Source organism: Phallusia mammillata, chromosome 4 (genome assembly GCF_965637545.1).
Source record: "Phallusia mammillata chromosome 4, kaPhaMamm4.hap1.1, whole genome shotgun sequence".
Lineage (NCBI taxonomy): Eukaryota > Metazoa > Chordata > Ascidiacea > Phlebobranchia > Ascidiidae > Phallusia > Phallusia mammillata.
Window position 1 is genome coordinate 14,791,313 of NC_137255.1, and position 22,989 is coordinate 14,814,301.

The 22,989-nt window shown below is 39.4% G+C and overlaps 2 long non-coding RNA genes across 3 annotated transcripts; one reads left to right on the forward strand and one right to left on the reverse strand.

Annotated features, from left to right (window-relative positions):
- Positions 1–16,079: 16,079 nt before the first annotated feature.
- Positions 16,080–16,743, reverse strand: LOC145224756 (uncharacterized). The gene is made up of 2 exons (XR_013859740.1): positions 16,709–16,743; positions 16,080–16,558 (listed from the first exon to the last, which is right to left on the reverse strand). It is a non-coding gene; the product is annotated as an uncharacterized LOC145224756 (long non-coding RNA).
- A 4,829-nt stretch (positions 16,744–21,572) lies between these two features.
- On the forward strand, positions 21,573–21,983 carry LOC145225284 (uncharacterized). 2 transcript variants are annotated; one of them, XR_013859846.1, is made up of 3 exons: positions 21,573–21,687; positions 21,770–21,828; positions 21,894–21,983. It is a non-coding gene; the product is annotated as an uncharacterized LOC145225284 (long non-coding RNA). The 2 variants fall into 2 exon arrangements; XR_013859845.1 differs by having other exon boundaries at positions 21,573–21,828.
- Positions 21,984–22,989: the final 1,006 nt, after the last annotated feature.

The following is a 22,989-nucleotide window of genomic DNA, read 5'->3' on the forward strand; positions in this document are numbered from 1 at the left end:
GCAAAATAACTTTTGCTTCGGACCTACGCATTTTAGCAAGCACAGCATTATGGCCTTGTGACACAACAAACGACTTATTGACGTTTGTAACTTAATTTAAACACTTTCCGAAAATAAGAAATGTATAAAATTTGGCACAGATGTACACCAGAGCATACTTAACATTATAGTAATAACGAATTTTTGGAGCGATTAAAGAATTTTCAGCAAAATAACTTTTGCTTCGGACCTACGCATTTTAGCAAGCACAGCATTATGGCCTTGTGACACAACAAACGACTTATTGACGTTTGTAACTTAATTTAAACACTTTCCGAAAATAAGAAATGTATAAAATTTGGCACAGATGTACACCAGAGCATACTTAACAATATAGTAATAACGAATTTTTGGAGCGATTAAAGAATTTTCAGCAAAATAACTTTTGCTTCGGACCTACGCATTTTAGCAAGCACAGCATTATGGCCTTGTGACACAACAAACGACTTATTGACGTTTGTAACTTAATTTAAACACTTTCCGAAAATAAGAAATGTATAAAATTTGGCACAGATGTACACCAGAGCATACTTAACATTATAGCAATAACGAATTTTTGGAGCGATTAAAGAATTTTCAGCAAAATAACTTTTGCTTCGGACCTACGCATTTTAGCAAGCACAGCATTATGGCCTTGTGACACATCAAACGACTTATTGACGTTTGTAACTTAATTTAAACACTTTCCGAAAATAAGAAATGTATAAAATTTGGCACAGATGTACACCAGAGCATACTTAACATTATAGCAATAACGAATTTTTGGAGCGATTAAAGAATTTTCAGCAAAATAACTTTTGCTTCGGACCTACGCATTTTAGCAAGCACAGCATTATGGCCTTGTGACACAACAAACGACTTATTGACGTTTGTAACTTAATTTAAACACTTTCCGAAAATAAGAAATGTATAAAATTTGGCACAGATGTACACCAGAGCATACTTAACATTATAGTAATAACGAATTTTTGGAGCGATTAAAGAATTTTCAGCAAAATAACTTTTGCTTCGGACCTACGCATTTTAGCCAGCTCAGCATTATGGCCTTGTGACACAACAAACCACTAATTGACGTTTGTAACTTAATTTAAACACTTTCCGAAAATAAGAAATGTATAAAATTTGGCACAGATGTACACCAGAGCATACTTAACATTATAGTAATAACGAATTTTTGGAGCGATTAAAGAATTTTCAGCAAAATAACTTTTGCTTCGGACCTACGCATTTTAGCAAGCACAGCATTATGGCCTTGTGACACAACAAACGACTTATTGACGTTTGTAACTTAATTTAAACACTTTCCGAAAATAAGAAATGTATAAAATTTGGCACAGATGTACACCAGAGCATACTTAACATTATAGTAATAACGAATTTTTGGAGCGATTAAAGAATTTTCAGCAAAATAACTTTTGCTTCGGACCTACGCATTTTAGCAAGCACAGCATTATGGCCTTGTGACACAACAAACGACTTATTGACGTTTGTAACTTAATTTAAACACTTTCCGAAAATAAGAAATGTATAAAATTTGGCACAGATGTACACCAGAGCATACTTAACAATATAGTAATAACGAATTTTTGGAGCGATTAAAGAATTTTCAGCAAAATAACTTTTGCTTCGGACCTACGCATTTTAGCAAGCACAGCATTATGGCCTTGTGACACAACAAACGACTTATTGACGTTTGTAACTTAATTTAAACACTTTCCGAAAATAAGAAATGTATAAAATTTGGCACAGATGTACACCAGAGCATACTTAACATTATAGCAATAACGAATTTTTGGAGCGATTAAAGAATTTTCAGCAAAATAACTTTTGCTTCGGACCTACGCATTTTAGCAAGCACAGCATTATGGCCTTGTGACACAACAAACGACTTATTGACGTTTGTAACTTAATTTAAACACTTTCCGAAAATAAGAAATGTATAAAATTTGGCACAGATGTACACCAGAGCATACTTAACATTATAGCAATAACGAATTTTTGGAGCGATTAAAGAATTTTCAGCAAAATAACTTTTGCTTCGGACCTACGCATTTTAGCAAGCACAGCATTATGGCCTTGTGACACAACAAACGACTTATTGACGTTTGTAACTTAATTTAAACACTTTCCGAAAATAAGAAATGTATAAAATTTGGCACAGATGTACACCAGAGCATACTTAACATTATAGTAATAACGAATTTTTGGAGCGATTAAAGAATTTTCAGCAAAATAACTTTTGCTTCGGACCTACGCATTTTAGCCAGCTCAGCATTATGGCCTTGTGACACAACAAACCACTAATTGACGTTTGTAACTTAATTTAAACACTTTCCGAAAATAAGAAATGTATAAAATTTGGCACAGATGTACACCAGAGCATACTTAACATTATAGTAATAACGAATTTTTGGAGCGATTAAAGAATTTTCAGCAAAATAACTTTTGCTTCGGACCTACGCATTTTAGCAAGCACAGCATTATGGCCTTGTGACACAACAAACGACTTATTGACGTTTGTAACTTAATTTAAACACTTTCCGAAAATAAGAAATGTATAAAATTTGGCACAGATGTACACCAGAGCATACTTAACAATATAGTAATAACGAATTTTTGGAGCGATTAAAGAATTTTCAGCAAAATAACTTTTGCTTCGGACCTACGCATTTTAGCAAGCACAGCATTATGGCCTTGTGACACAACAAACGACTTATTGACGTTTGTAACTTAATTTAAACACTTTCCGAAAATAAGAAATGTATAAAATTTGGCACAGATGTACACCAGAGCATACTTAACATTATAGCAATAACGAATTTTTGGAGCGATTAAAGAATTTTCAGCAAAATAACTTTTGCTTCGGACCTACGCATTTTAGCAAGCACAGCATTATGGCCTTGTGACACAACAAACGACTTATTGACGTTTGTAACTTAATTTAAACACTTTCCGAAAATAAGAAATGTATAAAATTTGGCACAGATGTACACCAGAGCATACTTAACATTATAGCAATAACGAATTTTTGGAGCGATTAAAGAATTTTCAGCAAAATAACTTTTGCTTCCAGACCTATGCATTTTAGCAAGCACAGCATTATGGCCTTGTGACACAACAAACGACTTATTGACGTTTGTAACTTAATTTAAACACTTTCCGAAAATAAGAAATGTATAAAATTTGGCACAGATGTACACCAGAGCATACTTAACATTATAGTAATAACGAATTTTTGGAGCGATTAAAGAATTTTCAGCAAAATAACTTTTGCTTCGGACCTACGCATTTTAGCAAGCACAGCATTATGGCCTTGTGACACAACAAACGACTTATTGACGTTTGTAACTTAATTTAAACACTTTCCGAAAATAAGAAATGTATAAAATTTGGCACAGATGTACACCAGAGCATACTTAACATTATAGCAATAACGAATTTTTGGAGCGATTAAAGAATTTTCAGCAAAATAACTTTTGCTTCGGACCTACGCATTTTAGCAAGCACAGCATTATGGCCTTGTGACACAACAAACGACTTATTGACGTTTGTAACTTAATTTAAACACTTTCCGAAAATAAGAAATGTATAAAATTTGGCACAGATGTACACCAGAGCATACTTAACATTATAGCAATAACGAATTTTTGGAGCGATTAAAGAATTTTCAGCAAAATAACTTTTGCTTCCAGACCTATGCATTTTAGCAAGCACAGCATTATGGCCTTGTGACACAACAAACGACTTATTGACGTTTGTAACTTAATTTAAACACTTTCCGAAAATAAGAAATGTATAAAATTTGGCACAGATGTACACCAGAGCATACTTAACATTATAGTAATAACGAATTTTTGGAGCGATTAAAGAATTTTCAGCAAAATAACTTTTGCTTCGGACCTACGCATTTTAGCAAGCACAGCATTATGGCCTTGTGACACAACAAACGACTTATTGACGTTTGTAACTTAATTTAAACACTTTCCGAAAATAAGAAATGTATAAAATTTGGCACAGATGTACACCAGAGCATACTTAACAATATAGTAATAACGAATTTTTGGAGCGATTAAAGAATTTTCAGCAAAATAACTTTTGCTTCGGACCTACGCATTTTAGCAAGCACAGCATTATGGCCTTGTGACACAACAAACGACTTATTGACGTTTGTAACTTAATTTAAACACTTTCCGAAAATAAGAAATGTATAAAATTTGGCACAGATGTACACCAGAGCATACTTAACATTATAGCAATAACGAATTTTTGGAGCGATTAAAGAATTTTCAGCAAAATAACTTTTGCTTCGGACCTACGCATTTTAGCAAGCACAGCATTATGGCCTTGTGACACAACAAACGACTTATTGACGTTTGTAACTTAATTTAAACACTTTCCGAAAATAAGAAATGTATAAAATTTGGCACAGATGTACACCAGAGCATACTTAACATTATAGCAATAACGAATTTTTGGAGCGATTAAAGAATTTTCAGCAAAATAACTTTTGCTTCCAGACCTATGCATTTTAGCAAGCACAGCATTATGGCCTTGTGACACAACAAACGACTTATTGACGTTTGTAACTTAATTTAAACACTTTCCGAAAATAAGAAATGTATAAAATTTGGCACAGATGTACACCAGAGCATACTTAACATTATAGTAATAACGAATTTTTGGAGCGATTAAAGAATTTTCAGCAAAATAACTTTTGCTTCGGACCTACGCATTTTAGCAAGCACAGCATTATGGCCTTGTGACACAACAAACGACTTATTGACGTTTGTAACTTAATTTAAACACTTTCCGAAAATAAGAAATGTATAAAATTTGGCACAGATGTACACCAGAGCATACTTAACATTATAGCAATAACGAATTTTTGGAGCGATTAAAGAATTTTCAGCAAAATAACTTTTGCTTCGGACCTACGCATTTTAGCAAGCACAGCATTATGGCCTTGTGACACAACAAACGACTTATTGACGTTTGTAACTTAATTTAAACACTTTCCGAAAATAAGAAATGTATAAAATTTGGCACAGATGTACACCAGAGCATACTTAACATTATAGCAATAACGAATTTTTGGAGCGATTAAAGAATTTTCAGCAAAATAACTTTTGCTTCCAGACCTATGCATTTTAGCAAGCACAGCATTATGGCCTTGTGACACAACAAACGACTTATTGACGTTTGTAACTTAATTTAAACACTTTCCGAAAATAAGAAATGTATAAAATTTGGCACAGATGTACACCAGAGCATACTTAACATTATAGTAATAACGAATTTTTGGAGCGATTAAAGAATTTTCAGCAAAATAACTTTTGCTTCGGACCTACGCATTTTAGCCAGCTCAGCATTATGGCCTTGTGACACAACAAACCACTAATTGACGTTTGTAACTTAATTTAAACACTTTCCGAAAATAAGAAATGTATAAAATTTGGCACAGATGTACACCAGAGCATACTTAACATTATAGCAATAACGAATTTTTGGAGCGATTAAAGAATTTTCAGCAAAATAACTTTTGCTTCCAGACCTATGCATTTTAGCAAGCACAGCATTATGGCCTTGTGACACAACAAACGACTTATTGACGTTTGTAACTTAATTTAAACACTTTCCGAAAATAAGAAATGTATAAAATTTGGCACAGATGTACACCAGAGCATACTTAACATTATAGTAATAACGAATTTTTGGAGCGATTAAAGAATTTTCAGCAAAATAACTTTTGCTTCGGACCTACGCATTTTAGCAAGCACAGCATTATGGCCTTGTGACACAACAAACGACTTATTGACGTTTGTAACTTAATTTAAACACTTTCCGAAAATAAGAAATGTATAAAATTTGGCACAGATGTACACCAGAGCATACTTAACAATATAGTAATAACGAATTTTTGGAGCGATTAAAGAATTTTCAGCAAAATAACTTTTGCTTCGGACCTACGCATTTTAGCAAGCACAGCATTATGGCCTTGTGACACAACAAACGACTTATTGACGTTTGTAACTTAATTTAAACACTTTCCGAAAATAAGAAATGTATAAAATTTGGCACAGATGTACACCAGAGCATACTTAACATTATAGTAATAACGAATTTTTGGAGCGATTAAAGAATTTTCAGCAAAATAACTTTTGCTTCGGACCTACGCATTTTAGCAAGCACAGCATTATGGCCTTGTGACACAACAAACGACTTATTGACGTTTGTAACTTAATTTAAACACTTTCCGAAAATAAGAAATGTATAAAATTTGGCACAGATGTACACCAGAGCATACTTAACAATATAGTAATAACGAATTTTTGGAGCGATTAAAGAATTTTCAGCAAAATAACTTTTGCTTCGGACCTACGCATTTTAGCAAGCACAGCATTATGGCCTTGTGACACAACAAACGACTTATTGACGTTTGTAACTTAATTTAAACACTTTCCGAAAATAAGAAATGTATAAAATTTGGCACAGATGTACACCAGAGCATACTTAACATTATAGTAATAACGAATTTTTGGAGCGATTAAAGAATTTTCAGCAAAATAACTTTTGCTTCGGACCTACGCATTTTAGCAAGCACAGCATTATGGCCTTGTGACACAACAAACGACTTATTGACGTTTGTAACTTAATTTAAACACTTTCCGAAAATAAGAAATGTATAAAATTTGGCACAGATGTACACCAGAGCATACTTAACAATATAGTAATAACGAATTTTTGGAGCGATTAAAGAATTTTCAGCAAAATAACTTTTGCTTCGGACCTACGCATTTTAGCAAGCACAGCATTATGGCCTTGTGACACAACAAACGACTTATTGACGTTTGTAACTTAATTTAAACACTTTCCGAAAATAAGAAATGTATAAAATTTGGCACAGATGTACACCAGAGCATACTTAACATTATAGTAATAACGAATTTTTGGAGCGATTAAAGAATTTTCAGCAAAATAACTTTTGCTTCGGACCTACGCATTTTAGCAAGCACAGCATTATGGCCTTGTGACACAACAAACGACTTATTGACGTTTGTAACTTAATTTAAACACTTTCCGAAAATAAGAAATGTATAAAATTTGGCACAGATGTACACCAGAGCATACTTAACAATATAGTAATAACGAATTTTTGGAGCGATTAAAGAATTTTCAGCAAAATAACTTTTGCTTCGGACCTACGCATTTTAGCAAGCACAGCATTATGGCCTTGTGACACAACAAACGACTTATTGACGTTTGTAACTTAATTTAAACACTTTCCGAAAATAAGAAATGTATAAAATTTGGCACAGATGTACACCAGAGCATACTTAACATTATAGCAATAACGAATTTTTGGAGCGATTAAAGAATTTTCAGCAAAATAACTTTTGCTTCGGACCTACGCATTTTAGCAAGCACAGCATTATGGCCTTGTGACACAACAAACGACTTATTGACGTTTGTAACTTAATTTAAACACTTTCCGAAAATAAGAAATGTATAAAATTTGGCACAGATGTACACCAGAGCATACTTAACATTATAGCAATAACGAATTTTTGGAGCGATTAAAGAATTTTCAGCAAAATAACTTTTGCTTCCAGACCTATGCATTTTAGCAAGCACAGCATTATGGCCTTGTGACACAACAAACGACTTAGTGACGTTTGCAACTTAATTTAACTTAATTTGTATAAATGCCAATTCACACAACAAAAAACGGTACCAATTTACATTTTATTCACATATGCTACTGCCGAAATTCCTATTCGTTGAGACGCTTGCATATACGTTAACCTGTCGACACGCATTAAGTAGTAAATGGCTGCTTCCATGTACAACACATTGTTGGTAAAAAAAGATATGTCGAATGTTTCAGCCTGAAGCATACTGTGAATAATGCTTCCTTGGATACCTATTTCAGACTTCAACTCCTTGCAAACACTTGTTTCCCTATACACTTGCTTACCCATAAGACGTTGTCGGACGCGAAATCGACAAAGTGAATAATCTAAAAATCGCATTAGGTTTTGAAACGTTTCTGTTAACAATGATGTTTTTTCCAAAGTTGACCTTAAGTTGTAACCAGTCAACTGCTTTCTGCGGTTTTTCGAAAAAAGGCATAAACGATAACAGTCAAGTTCATGTTTGCCGACCTCAAACGACTTTGACATAGCGGACAAAAGCTGACAATTGACAAATTCGTAAACTTCTGCTACGGAAGCTTCAAGTATCTCTGGACCAGAAAGCGCCACTACCTCTCCCTTGTCTGACTGCGTAAAATCTATATTCCTGTAAACTATTCGTTCCGTTGTTGCAACGGCAGATGCGTTGAGGCGACGACGCTTCCTAGGCACGACCTTAATCGTAGGTTGACTATCGTCACTTTTCAGTGGAGTGAATTTTTAAACTACAACTTAATGAGTCTTGAACTAATGCGTACACCACCCAAATTCGATAATTTGTGACGTCAAAGTTCGCATGGCCTATATTAAGAATGACTGATGCAAGGCGATCAACTGTGTAACAGACGCACAACCCGCAACTAGACTGATCTTGCTGGACAACCTTGCAATCACCTTTCAATATAACGTTTTGGCCGGTAAGGGATTTAAACACTGGAATCATGTGTTGTCTGATTAAACGTTCCAATTTATCGTTAGCACAAACATTTGAGTCGTAAAAAACTAGTGTATTAGTCAGCTGACTGAACCACAGCACAACATAATGATTTTCGTACAAAACCGGTAAAACAACATTTTCACATATCTGTCCATTACTGTTCATTATTCCACCCAAAGCCCGTTGCAAGTTTTTAAATGTTTTTCCATTCAAAATTTCAGCAGCTAAAACACTTGACACACATGCAAATTTACCGGGTAAAATCGAATTACATATGGCGACAGTTCTAGTAATATAGCAATCTACAACTTTATCCGTTAACCACCCAAGCGTCGCATCGTTGTGGGAACGCGCAAAATTTTCAGTCAGAGCAATGTAAGTTTTCCCCCTGGGTTTGGGGCAAACCGAACACAAGTCCAACCATGACAATGAATGGCGCGATTTGGTGATTATAGCTGTATCAAATATGGAGTGGGTGTTGTGGAGAATTTGGTGCCAAATAAAATCTACAACAGGTTTGCAAATTGAAATCATTAGTTCCGGGTCAGGGCAAAAAGCAAATCGGGCCGTGAAAGGACTTGGGGACATTCCTGTGTTTTTGGAGGTTTTAAAAAATGTTTCATTGCGGTATTGTAACTGCTTTGAAGCAGAATCTGAAGAATAATAACTTGTGGGTTTGCGTTTTCTTTTTTTAAACTTGGATTCCACCACAGGCGTCAATAGTTTCTTGCTCGACAAATTTGATGATTTCCTTTTGGACATGAGGTAAATGTGGGAATCAGAAAAAAGTTTTTGCAAAATCAATATGGCTTGATAATACTTTACAACAAAATCATCAATTTTAGCTATTCGTTTCCCGTCTATCACATTTGTTTTTAAATCTCCAAAATGTTGTTCAATAATCCCCTGCGTTCGGTTGTTTTGCAAAATAGTTTGATGGCCTAGTAGTTTAAGGTTATTGCAGTGATCACTATGTTGTTTGTACATTTGCGACTGGTCATTTGACGTTGTGCCTTTGCGCATATGTCTGGACAAATCTCCAAGCATTAATTTTGAAGTTGAACAGATTCTACTTAAAGTTATTTCCAAAACCTTGTTAGAAATTTCAGAATTTTTGTACACATTTTTATGTTCCGGAGTCGATGGCGTAGAATTAGATATCGTTTCAATAACGGTATCTAATTTACGTCTATATCTGATGTAAAATGGCGAATGGCGTTCTTGTAATTTGTCCGATGCTTTTGCAGTAAAAAAATAGTCGGTTTCGTCTGTAACCGTTTTGCCGTCATTGTCATGGTCGAACCGAGCGGATTGCGACTGACCTTGTGACTTAAGTCTTTCAAAATGCAATTCGACCAATGAGGAAGAAGCTTCACTGTTGGTTAAAATAAAAAAACTTTCTACTGCTTCGTCTAACTCTTTAACGGTCGAACACGAAAACATGACGTTTATCCAAAACAAATAGGTTGTGACTAAAGTTTTGTTTTTGCAGTATTTACCACACAAAATTTTTGCTGCTCTCATAGCGTGGCTATAGCAATTGGTAACAAATGTTTTTTGCAAGTCGGAATCGTCAGGTAGGCCTGTTACAACTCTGTAACAACGCCTGTAATAATCCAAGCGCGATTCGCGACACATTGCTTTTAAAACAGCGTTCCACATTGCCATTGAGCCATCAATTACTACCAACTTGGGTTTTCTTGCCGTTCCACACACTTTTACCGCATCAAATAAAAAGTTTTCCAAAAAGTGGCTAATTGTATTGGCGTCGTGGTGACTTGTTACACACGTTGCAACTGGTAGTGGTGTGCCGCCTGCTGTCGGGTTTCGTATAAGTAATGTGTACACTTGGAAATCAGAGTAATTTTGAAGGCGGCGTAAAATACTTCCGGTCGCATCGAAGTAAACCACGTCAAACATGCAAGTGCGATGAAAGATTTTTATCTGTGCATCTGTGTACAGGATTACCATTGGGGGATGTAAACTAATTACTCTTACAAAACGATTTTGTTTTTCGTTCATTTCTAGTCGAATTGAATTAAGGTTTATAAACCAGAGTTTGCTTTTTCGGTGACCATAATTACTTTCACTTTTAATGTTATTTAATACAGATTGTGACGGTAAAAAAGTGTGGGCCCCTAACCATCGTTCCTCCGGTTTCAAGGTATCGTAAATTTCCCTGTATTTTTTAACAGCGGTTTGGTTTTGTAAAGATTTGCGAAGCTTTTTCCTCATTGGCCCACAGCAACGCCTACTACGTTTACATCCGGGACTGTGATTTCTTTTACCACTTATTTCAACATGCCCTTCAACTCTGTCAACAAACGACCAAAATGTTACAACAAATTTAACTTCGCAATTGCAATTCTCACAATTTCTATGACCACAGTAAAAATTTATCCAACCTTCCTTGTACCTTTTATCTGATTTGGAAATTGCAACAACTCCACTTGGGTCAACTAAGTAATTATTTTTAACATTAGGCACACATCCGCTATATATCTGGCGCAAGTAATGCAAAGTAATTTCAACGTAGCGTGAACTGCCAAAATGATTTGTTGTTCTATTTTTAACCATAGAGTGCCATTCTTGCAAGGAAACGACAAACTTTTCAACTATGTTAATATCATCAATGTGCTTGTAATCTGATCTTATTGCCTCGTTAAGTTGATCAAAAGCATCATCGAAAAAACAATCTTCAGCCAAAATATCGTTACATGTACTATCAACACATTCCTTGGTTTGAGCTTGATCGGATTCGTCTAGTTTAATTTCCTTAACATTCGAGGCCAATGTGCTACTGCTATTATTAGTAACAGTGGGAGACAAAGGATCGTTTACAGAAGGTAATGCGCATGAGTCAACAGGTGATATAGATGAAACGACAGAAAAATCACATGTCGGCAAACTTTCCGACACATCACTTAAGACAGCTAGTGGCGAATTATTCGTAATTAATTTGTGCTCATAAAATGATTTAAACCGGTGCTTACTATTGAGACAAACCATATGTGTACCATGCCATTCGACAGCTGAAAACGTAACTGCGGGAGAACAACAATCAAATACGCAACTAGGGTGATACCACTGTGAGCAAGTTTCGCATTCAACCATTAATCGACCGTCATAAGGGGTTTGACATATACAATACAGAACTGATTTGCTTAGTAAATCAGTTACGGGACTACTGGTGGCTTGGTTAATAACCACATCGCAATCTCCATTTATTTCATTATAACAGTGTTGGACTGCTTGTCTAAACTTCAAGTCGTTTATCCATCTACTGCAGACTCTAAATCGATTTTTTCCATTTACAGCTAAACCGGATAACTCTAAAAACGCTTTCACCGCCCGGTACGGCAACTTTGAAACGTTAGGATAATAGTCCAATGACTTTGCCAATGCAATAATCGCAGTGTTGTCAATCTTATTTTGGTCCCTAAATAAAAGACTGCTGCCCAAAACGCTTTTACGAACTGAACATAAGCTTTGACAGATTGCGTCGCGATACTTGATGCAAAAATTTCTTAAAAGCCTCAAACGTTTCATTATTGACAAATTTTTCCACAAATGACTATCGCGAAGAAATGCTAAACTATGCTCACGATTCAATTCGGGTAAATCTTGCAATTTCATGTAACGCGAAATGGCTTCAACAGTTTCAGCAATATTTGCCTTTTGTGGCCCACCCCCAGTTTTAACAAATGTCGGCAGTTGTAGCAAACGAGAACAAAAATGCAAATTGATACCTGGTTGTTGTTTCAAATATTTCCTTCTCCGATGATGTTTTCTTTGACCACTTTGCTTTCGCTTCAACATTGATCCTCGAAACCGACGTGGCAGTGGTATCAGGCTAAAAATCACAGGTATAAATGCGAAATAAAACAAAGTAAACAGGCCAAGGCAGATTATTGCAAGTACGAGGACGTTGAGTATGGGTACCAGAAATGACACAACTCTTGAACTCTTTCCTGTTTTTGTCGCTCCACTGTCGGCTTTGCGCGGGGGTCCAGCAACCAAGGTCACCTTACCCTTTGCTCCACTGTCGGCTTTGCGCGGGGGTCCAGCAACCAAGGTCACCTTACCCTTTGCTCCACTGTCGGCTTTGCGCGGGGGTCCAGCAACCAAGGTCACCTTACCCTTTGCTCCACTGTCGGCTTTGCGCGGGGGTCCAGCAACCAAGGTCACCTTACCCTTTGCTCCACTGTCGGCTTTGCGCGGGGGTCCAGCAACCAAGGTCACCTTACCCTTTGCTCCACTGTCGGCTTTGCGCGGGGGTCCAGCAACCAAGGTCACCTTACCCTTTGCTCCACTGTCGGCTTTGCGCGGGGGTCCAGCAACCAAGGTCACCTTACCCTTTGCTCCACTGTCGGCTTTGCGCGGGGGTCCAGCAACCAAGGTCACCTTACCCTTTGCTCCACTGTCGGCTTTGCGCGGGGGTCCAGCAACCAAGGTCACCTTACCCTTTGCTCCACTGTCGGCTTTGCGCGGGGGTCCAGCAACCAAGGTCACCTTACCCTTTGCTCCACTGTCGGCTTTGCGCGGGGGTCCAGCAACCAAGGTCACCTTACCCTTTGCTCCACTGTCGGCTTTGCGCGGGGGTCCAGCAACCAAGGTCACCTTACCCTTTGCTCCACTGTCGGCTTTGCGCGGGGGTCCAGCAACCAAGGTCACCTTACCCTTTGCTCCACTGTCGGCTTTGCGCGGGGGTCCAGCAACCAAGGTCACCTTACCCTTTGCTCCACCAGCAGAAACTCTTCTGACGGTACCAAAGATGGAAGAAGTCTGGGAAATCCGCAAATTGACCTTTCTGGATGAGGGGCGAATGTGATCAGCCACACATCCAAAACACAGCCGTCTTCGGAATTTCTTCTTCTTTGTTTCCTTTGTCGCGTTGTTTTCGGCAAAATCGGATAACTTCTCTAAAAATTGAAATGTCTTAGGACTATATTTCGGGATCATCCATCAAACCTTATGTTGAGACAAAAGTATTTTATGAGTATTTACTTGGGACGCTGGAAGCAGCAAGAAGGGCATGAATATGAGCCTCAAGACTGGCCATGTAATGACGCAAACCGACGTCAGACAAGTGAAGGCGGTCGTGCCAAAGCTCTCGATTATGGCCGATGGTAAAGTCCAAGAAGCTGATGCCCATTCCCGTGGCGAGGTTGCGCAACACCTTGTTGATCTCTGGAACAAGGTGCCCGTGATTTCCCCGTTGTTGAAGAATTCCAGCCACAATTATCTACAAAAATAGACGTCCATATTGATCAATTAATACTTGACTGTTACTTCTATCCAATATACCACAGTGTAAACGTAAATCACTTTAACTCAATTCTACCTGCGCTTGGGGATACACGCTGCAAGACGCCTCAACCAAGCTTCGGTAAGCTGCTTCGACGCAGGCGATGGATTTGCCTGAATCAACGTCGTTAGAGCCAAGTGCTAACACCACAAAGTCGACGTTGCTGAACTTTCGCCCAAACTCCAGTTCGGTGCATCCATGGTCGATATGACCACCTGGAAGAGAAATAGCATTAAAAACGAATGAATCACTGTTACATGATACCACCCGCGGGTAAACAAGGTTCCTCCCGTTGCTGTCAGTCACCAACAACACGGAAGGAAGGGGTGAAGCTTCAGCACGGAGGTACCCTGTCTGCTTTCCACTGACACCCATCTCGTACTTTACTGGAGTAGTTCGTTTTCCCATGATTTGCAAATGTTTTTCAAAAATTTCTCAGTTGAATATTCAGTGTATGCTGCAATATACCAAAACAATTATTACCGCACCACAGACAAAGTTTTTTTGGGATCTTAGACAAAAAAAAGATTATTTTACTTTTGTCACCAGGCAATAATGCTGAGCTGCCTAAAATACATAGGTCCGAAAAAAAAGTTATTTTGCTGAAAATTCTTTAATCGCTCCAAAAATTCATTATTACTATAATGTTAAGTATGCTCTGGTGTACATCTGTGCTAAATTTTATACATTTCTTATTTTCGGAAAGTGTTTAAATTAAGTTACAAACGTCAATTAGTGGTTTGTTGTGTCACAAGGCCATAATGCTGAGCTGGCTAAAATGCGTAGGTCCGAAGCAAAAGTTATTTTGCTGAAAATTCTTTAATCGCTCCAAAAATTCGTTATTACTATAATGTTAAGTATGCTCTGGTGTACATCTGTGCCAAATTTTATACATTTCTTATTTTCGGAAAGTGTTTAAATTAAGTTACAAACGTCAATTAGTGGTTTGTTGTGTCACAAGGCAATAATGCTGAGCTGGCTAAAATGCGTAGGTCCGAAAACAAGTTATTTTGCTGAAAATTCTTTAATCGCTCCAAAAATTCATTATTACTATAATGTTAAGTATGCTCTGGTGTACATCTGTGCTAAATTTTATACATTTCTTATTTTCGGAAAGTGTTTAAATTAAGTTACAAACGTCAATTAGTGGTTTGTTGTGTCACAAGGCCATAATGCTGAGCTGGCTAAAATGCGTAGGTCCGAAGCAAAAGTTATTTTGCTGAAAATTCTTTAATCGCTCCAAAAATTCGTTATTACTATAATGTTAAGTATGCTCTGGTGTACATCTGTGCCAAATTTTATACATTTCTTATTTTCGGAAAGTGTTTAAATTAAGTTACAAACGTCAATTAGTGGTTTGTTGTGTCACAAGGCAATAATGCTGAGCTGGCTAAAATGCGTAGGTCCGAAAACAAGTTATTTTGCTGAAAATTCTTTAATCGCTCCAAAAATTCATTATTACTATAATGTTAAGTATGCTCTGGTGTACATCTGTGCCAAATTTTATACATTTCTTATTTTCGGAAAGTGTTTAAATTAAGTTACAAACGTCAATTAGTGGTTTGTTGTGTCACAAGGCAATAATGCTGAGCAGGCTAAAATACATAGGTCCGAAGCAAAAGTTATTTTGCTGAAAATTCTTTAATCGCTCCAAAAATTCGTTATTACTATAATGTTAAGTATGCTCTGGTGTACATTTGTGCCAAATTTTATAATTTTCTTATTTTCGGATTGTGTTTAAATTAAGTTGCAAACGTCAATAAATCGATTGTGCCATAATGCTGTGCTTGCTAAAATGCGTAGGCCCGAAGCAAAAGTTATTTTGCTGAAAATTCTTTAATCGCTCCAAAAATTCGTTATTACTATAATGTTGAGTATGCTCTGGTGTACATCTGTGCCAAATTTTATACATATCTTATTTTCGGAAAGTGTTTAAACTATGCTGAAATCGCCAAGGACTTCAACACCGCCATGCTGTCACGCCACACCTGCTGTACATGCTACCACTGCTATACATGCTAAACCGAAATTCAAAGCTTCACAGAGATATACCTGACTAAGTAAACTGAAGTAAACAACTCACAAACTTGCCCAAACGACAAAATAGCTTTGACTTCCGCAATATTATTTAAAAACAACGTGCAAACCCAACGACAACGCGGAAGAAATGAAACACGTGCATGCCATGCTTGACATTCTGGCATGAGGCAACAAACACGTAACAATGACCACCTCAAAAGTTTGGAGTTTGTTGACTTTATTGGTTGAAAAGTTCATTTAAGGTTGGATTGCCATATCGGAATGCTAAAAATACCCCACCCTTTCAAAAAGAAACCAAACTGTGGTGAACCATGAGCTTGTGCAACAAATGTCGCACACAACAGTTGAAAACATAAAACGCTGTAGACTAATCATTTTTCGACATAAGCAGAAACCAAGCAGACGATTTTCTGCATGAATCTTTTGAGGTAGTTTCGCTTGATTTGAAACGCTAAAATTTCGGACGTTGGTGGTGCTTTTAGAAATCCTCCGCATGTACATATTTCAATTCCGAACTCCGGACTTCTGGTTGCCTTCAAATACCTGTAAAAAATAAAGACTGAATTGGTTCGTTATAAACAACATTCAACATGTTTAGAGTAATATTTGGGTAGTCTGGAATCAATTATTGCACTTTGTGAGTAGTAAAATTTTGTGAAATTTTGTGCAGTGATGCGTAAAATACTTTCTTACATCTTCGAAAGTTTATTCTGCCAGAATGACAATAGTCCGCCACACACATTCACACATGACACACAAATTCGCAAATCATTCTAAACCCTAGGTGGCGCAAAAGTGTCAAACGTTTTTGAGAAATGCATTTTTGACCACATTTGTTTCTTTAGCGTCCTCAAAAATCTCACAAATGCAATCTCAAATTTTTGTCGAATTTTTTAGCAAGCTAGTGACGTTAATTTAGTTCAGGCCATCAATTCCCCTGTGTTGGAGTCACGCCGCTCAACGTTTGCTTGCGGAAGCACAAGCGGCAAGTACGGGGAACCCACAATCTTGTGACCACAAAGTGGTTGCTAGAAGTCTGACCCAATGGTTCTCAAAGTTTTTTTTTCGTCCATGTAAGCACAAATATTCCAAAGTTTCGGGGTGTCGGTGTTACATCGCCATCGTACATATTATTATGTTTTCTATGTTTCCCGCCAGTAACCTTAACTCTCTTGTATGGCGCAATGTTGTGCAACCTGGTGACATTATCTATCACACAATCGGTGCTTATGATGTCACAACCTTGTTTTACTGAAGTCCCAACTTGTAAGCGTGACTGCCTCGTGTTTATTAGCGACTGGATGTTATAGAGGCAGCATGCTTTATCTAATTGACCGGTTATGTTTGTTTCTTTGGTAACAAATAGGAAATTTGTGCTAACTGAATTGTTGCCGGTCGTCCAATGTGTAATTTGTGCATTTCTGGCCCACGGATCCCACCGTCGTCAGCCAACTTGCTGTTTGCTGTAAATAACTGTATTTTTCCGGTAAGCCTTGTTGCTTAAAGTCTCGCAGTTCGTTACTATTGTGTTTTGGTGATGTTTAACTAAATTAGTGCATATTTGCAGAAACCGCTTTTGCCTTTGTGCTCGTCTTGCTGCTGAACCCTCGAGCGCCACCTCTGTCCATATTGCCTTAATAAAACGTTCGTTATTTGGCTCTTGGTGCCTTGGAGTTGTTGAGCGCGAGGAAAAGCGCGTTGAGAACCGTTCTAGGAATATAAGCGATCGCCCCTGCTGTGCTGTCTGGGCGCATAGAGTCACGCCCTCTACCAATTAAAAGACAGCGCAACATAGTTTCGAACTTTTGGACACTTGTTGATTGCAGTTAAGCATAGAAAACTTCACAATGGAAACTGACAAAGGTGTTACCGCCCCTGCTGTACCTGATTCACATCACTTACTTTCCACTGTCGAAATCGAAGACAAAATTTCCTGCTACACACACGCTTGGCAACAAGCTTGTTTGCAAATTGAACAGTTAATGCTGAAGACCGAAAATGTTGTCCTTGTAAAGGGGTTTATTCCATTTGTCGACAGTGCCTTCAGCGACCTCGATGTCGCGTACGCCTTTTTTGTGGATAGCAATGAAGTCATATCTCAAGCGCAAAAGGAATGCCAACAGGCTAAACGTGAACTCGATTCCCGTATACAAAAATGGCTTGTAAACGTCGAGAAATCTTTGGGTCGCCACGAAACTCGATCAAGTTACTCATCCAGTTCCCATCTTGGTTCCGCAAGTACTCGGACATCTGGTTCGACAGATAGTGCCCGAATGGCTGCCCGGGTGCGGATGCGCGTGGCTCGCTTGTCGCGAAAGCAAGTTCAAGAAGATGTAGCACTGGAGAACCAACAGGTCGAGCAGCGAGCTGCTATTGAGAGACAACGAGCTGAGCATCAAGCTGCTATTGCGAGGCAACGAGCTGAGCAACAAGCTGCTATTGAGCAGCAGCAGGTCGCACTCGAAGCCCAACGACGAATAAAAAATAAGGACAACGAAGTCGCGTTAGCCGAGGCCGAGGTACTTGCTTGGGACGAGGAGTTGGGAATTGAAGATAGTATTGTGGTGCACCAGCAACAGGTCAACGTTTTGTCCCCACCCGTCGTTCCTCTCGCGAACTGTTCTAGAGAGCCAGTATACGTAACAACTAGATCACCCGCTGTGGTCCAGACTCCGACGAAACCTGTAAAGATGTCACTGCCGCATGTTCCGAAGATGGATGCAAAGCCAGTTCTTGCTCCTTCTGTCGGTCCACCTATCGATAGGTCACGTACCTATCCCGATGCCTATCCTCCATACATGCACAATCCTCGTGCTTCTTCCCCGCCTCGATGTGCTTCCGACAACGATTTCGTGCAACAGCCAATAGTCCTGCCTCAGCCGGCCATTAAGAAGTTCGACGGCGATCCGTTGAACTACTGGTCGTTTGTTCGAGCTATTGAGTCCCATGTTCACCGCAGAACAAAATCCGAAGAGTCGCGACTAGTTTGCTTGCTTCAATACTGTAAAGATTCTGTTGCTGACAAGCTTGAAATCTACAGCAAGGATACAGTCTCTGGTTATTCAAAGGCTCGTTCCCGACTGTATTATGATTACGGTCAACCACATATTGTTGCCAATGCTTGCGAACGTCGGTTGAAGCTTTTTCCGCCTGTTGGACACGGTCGACCAAAAGAACTAATGGAGTTTTCCGATTTGCTTGAAAAATGCCGTAGCTCTCTGGAAGACATCCAGGAGTACGCGAGTTTAAATTCACTGGATACGTTGAAGCAATTGATCGGGAAACTTCCATTTCAGCTTCAAGAGGAATGGGTGGAACGATCTTTCATAGTGCTTGAGGAGACCGGGAGACAAGCTGGATACCTTGCGTTTACAAGTTTCGTTGTGCGGTGCGCCCGTGTGGCCAATTCGCTGTTTGGAATAGAAGTGGTCTACGAGGCCGTGCGCGATAAACCGCGAAATAATCCAAGGAAAGGTTCAAGGGCCGCGGCATACAGCATCTCATTATCGAAGTTCGACAGGGCACGTTCTAAGAATTCGTCTGTGTCAGTTTCGTGTGTCTGTTGCAAGCAGTCACATGAATTATCCGCGTGCCCGGAATTCGACAAAATGACACTGCTCAAGCGTCGTGAGTTTGTGCGCTCAAATAGCCTTTGTTTTAAATGTCTTTGTTCAGGACATCGTTGTCGAAAATGTCCTATTCGAAAATCGTGCTCCGTTGAGGGTTGCACTAGTAACTTTCATCACACGAAGTTGCATGGAACCTTCAAGCGAAGGCCAGCCTTTAAAAATTCGAAAAGCTCTGCCATGGACACGACGAATGCGTCCGACAATAACTGCGGGGTCTACCTCAATATCGTGCCGGTAAAAGTCAGACATAACGGAATTGAGGTACACACATATGCATTCCTTGACCAAGGCTCTACTTCTACATTTTGCGAACAACGACTAATTGACAAACTCGGCTTGCAGCGTAAAGGTCGAAAAATCTGCTTGAGTACACTCACCGACAAATCCCGAGTGTATCAAGGTTCCACGGTGTCCTTAACTGTCATGCCACTTGATGGAGGAGAACCTCTAAAGTTGAATGAGGTTTTGTCCATTGACAAAATTCCTGTGTCGCCCAATTGTAATCCAGCGCCAAGTGTTCTTCATGAGTTTTCACATCTTCAAGATGTCAGTCTGTCCCGTTTGAAAGGAGGAACGGTCACCATCCTCATTGGCGCTGATGTCCCGGCTGCCTTCAACGTCCTCTGTACGTGCTCTGGTCCACAAGGTCAGTGTGCTGTAAAGACACCCCTTGGGTGGTCACTTTTTGGTCCCGAAGTTAGTTCGTCCGCTACGAACAAGACCGACGTCCAATGCATGAGAGTGGCCAAGGTTATGCACCAACAGGAGAGGAAAGGTGAATATAGCGACTGGACATCAGCTCTCGGTGGGCCCACATCTAGCAAGGACCGGATCGCCCAGGATTCAATAAAGGGGTCTGTCAAGCACCGCGATAAACGTTTAAAACTTCCGTTGTCACGGAAGGTTCGTACAGAAACGCTGCCAGCTGACCGCTCAATGGTAGACAAGCGTCTCGTCGGTATACACAGCGAAGGCTTGTGTAAAAATGATGTTGATTCCATGCAGACTTACAATTCCGGGGGTCATGCTGAAGAGGTTTCTACTCCCGGGCAATTTTTGTGTTTGCCGTGCAATTTAAATTCGAGTGAGAACAAGCTAGACAGGCGGCTTAACTGTTGTGCTAGGAGCCCAAAGGTCTGTCCTGATAACGCTGAAGTGCTGGGTCCTCACTTGGGTTGTGCTATGGAGCCTCCGAATGTTGACAGAATTTGTTTTCATTTATTCCCTGATGGAAATTCATGCTGCTCTCCGACACCTCATCGGATGAAAGTGCCCATGTTTGGGTCCTGGTTGTGTGATCTGCGATCGCCTTGTGATGACGACATTGTTCCGCTGATCGATGGTTCCCGTTGCCACTTCAGTGAGAAGAAGCTCGTCTTTCGTGCCAATCCTGGTGGATTTCGAGGAGTAAATATCGAGCTCGTACTGGCGAGCGGCGGTACGCTCCGATGTCCGGTTGAAGGACTTGACCACATTGTTGTTTCTGATGAGAGTTCGACATCAGCCCCTCCGAGTGATTGTAGCCCGGACTTCTGGGATGAACACCGAGTTGACGGTGCGGTGCGCTGGTGTTGAGGACTGTCCGACGTTGTTTTTGCCGCATTGCGATGAGCGCGCGATTGGCAATGTTGTGTTTGAAAATGTGTCCCACATTTTGTGGGGGAGTGTTACATCGCCATCGTACATATTATTATGTTTTCTATGTTTCCCGCCAGTAACCTTAACTCTCTTGTATGGCGCAATGTTGTGCAACCTGGTGACATTATCTATCACACAATCGGTGCTTATGATGTCACAACCTTGTTTTACTGAAGTCCCAACTTGTAAGCGTGACTGCCTCGTGTTTATTAGCGACTGGATGTTATAGAGGCAGCATGCTTTATCTAATTGACCGGTTATGTTTGTTTCTTTGGTAACAAATAGGAAATTTGTGCTAACTGAATTGTTGCCGGTCGTCCAATGTGTAATTTGTGCATTTCTGGCCCACGGATCCCACCGTCGTCAGCCAACTTGCTGTTTGCTGTAAATAACTGTATTTTTCCGGTAAGCCTTGTTGCTTAAAGTCTCGCAGTTCGTTACTATTGTGTTTTGGTGATGTTTATTGAATTTGATGCTGTATTTGCAGAACCTAAAATCTCCTGATCGCTTTGAATGTTACTGTGACTCTGGTCCTATAATAGTTCGGTAAGAGTCAAATGTACTGATAATTTCTCGTCTGTTTCCTTAACTAAATTAGTGCATATTTGCAGAAACCGCTTTTGCCTTTGTGCTCGTCTTGCTGCTGAACCCTCGAGCGCCACCTCTGTCCATATTGCCTTAATAAAACGTTCGTTATTTTGGCTCTTGGTGCCTTGGAGTTGTTGAGCGCGAGGAAAAGCGCGTTGAGAACCGTTCTAGGAATATAAGCGATCGCCCCTGCTGTGCTGTCTGGGCGCATAGAGTCACGCCCTCTACCAATTAAAAGACAGCGCAACAGTCGGCTTATGTGTCTATAATATTTTAGACAGTTTTTTTTACAAGTAATAGCGTCTTTTCCTCTCCCAATTCCTCTTTGGGACAAATTTCTTTGCAGGAAATAAACATTTTTCCTCAAAAGTGCCAAGTGGCACTCGTTTCAGAACCAATACTCTAACCCAGGGGTGGGCAAACTACGGCCCGCCAAATGTTAGTAAATTTTAAAGATAAAGTTTCCGAGTAACGATGAATAGTATTATGAGCACAGGCGTAGAGTTTTAAAGAGAGCGGGCGCGACTTGCCGATACCTATACCATGTGGAGTATCTGTACCCGTCCCATACTTTAGAACTAAACACATGGATATCTTTATCACATTAAAAAAATTCTACTCCGTATACGAAAGTTTTTCTGTTGCGATATGTAGAAATGATATTACCAAGTTTCATACGATTACAACGCCCAGGATTGATCCAAAGCCAGTTTGTTATGTCACAAACAAGTCTACAAGTGGTAATTGTGCGCAAACAATTGCCTTCTTTGGTTACTTGTGATGCAATATACAAGTATTGCTCGCAAGATGGGGCTAACTATGAGTTTAACAGTCGCTTTACAAGATTTTAAATGGGATTACAGAAAGACCATATCTTGGCGCCCCTATAAAAATAGCCTCGCGGGCTAAGTTTGGAAAGACGGCGCTAAGGCATGTAAACTATGCGGCCCGCGCAAATCATTATTAAACTCATCCGGCCCGCAGTGAAAAAAATTTGTTGACCCCTGCTTTAGAGGTTTTGTCGAGGCCAAATATCTACCCCTAAAAATTACCTCGCGGCACATAGCTTGCCGACCCATGTTTTCACGTTACCTTTTGGTGACAATTTGTTTGTTAAAA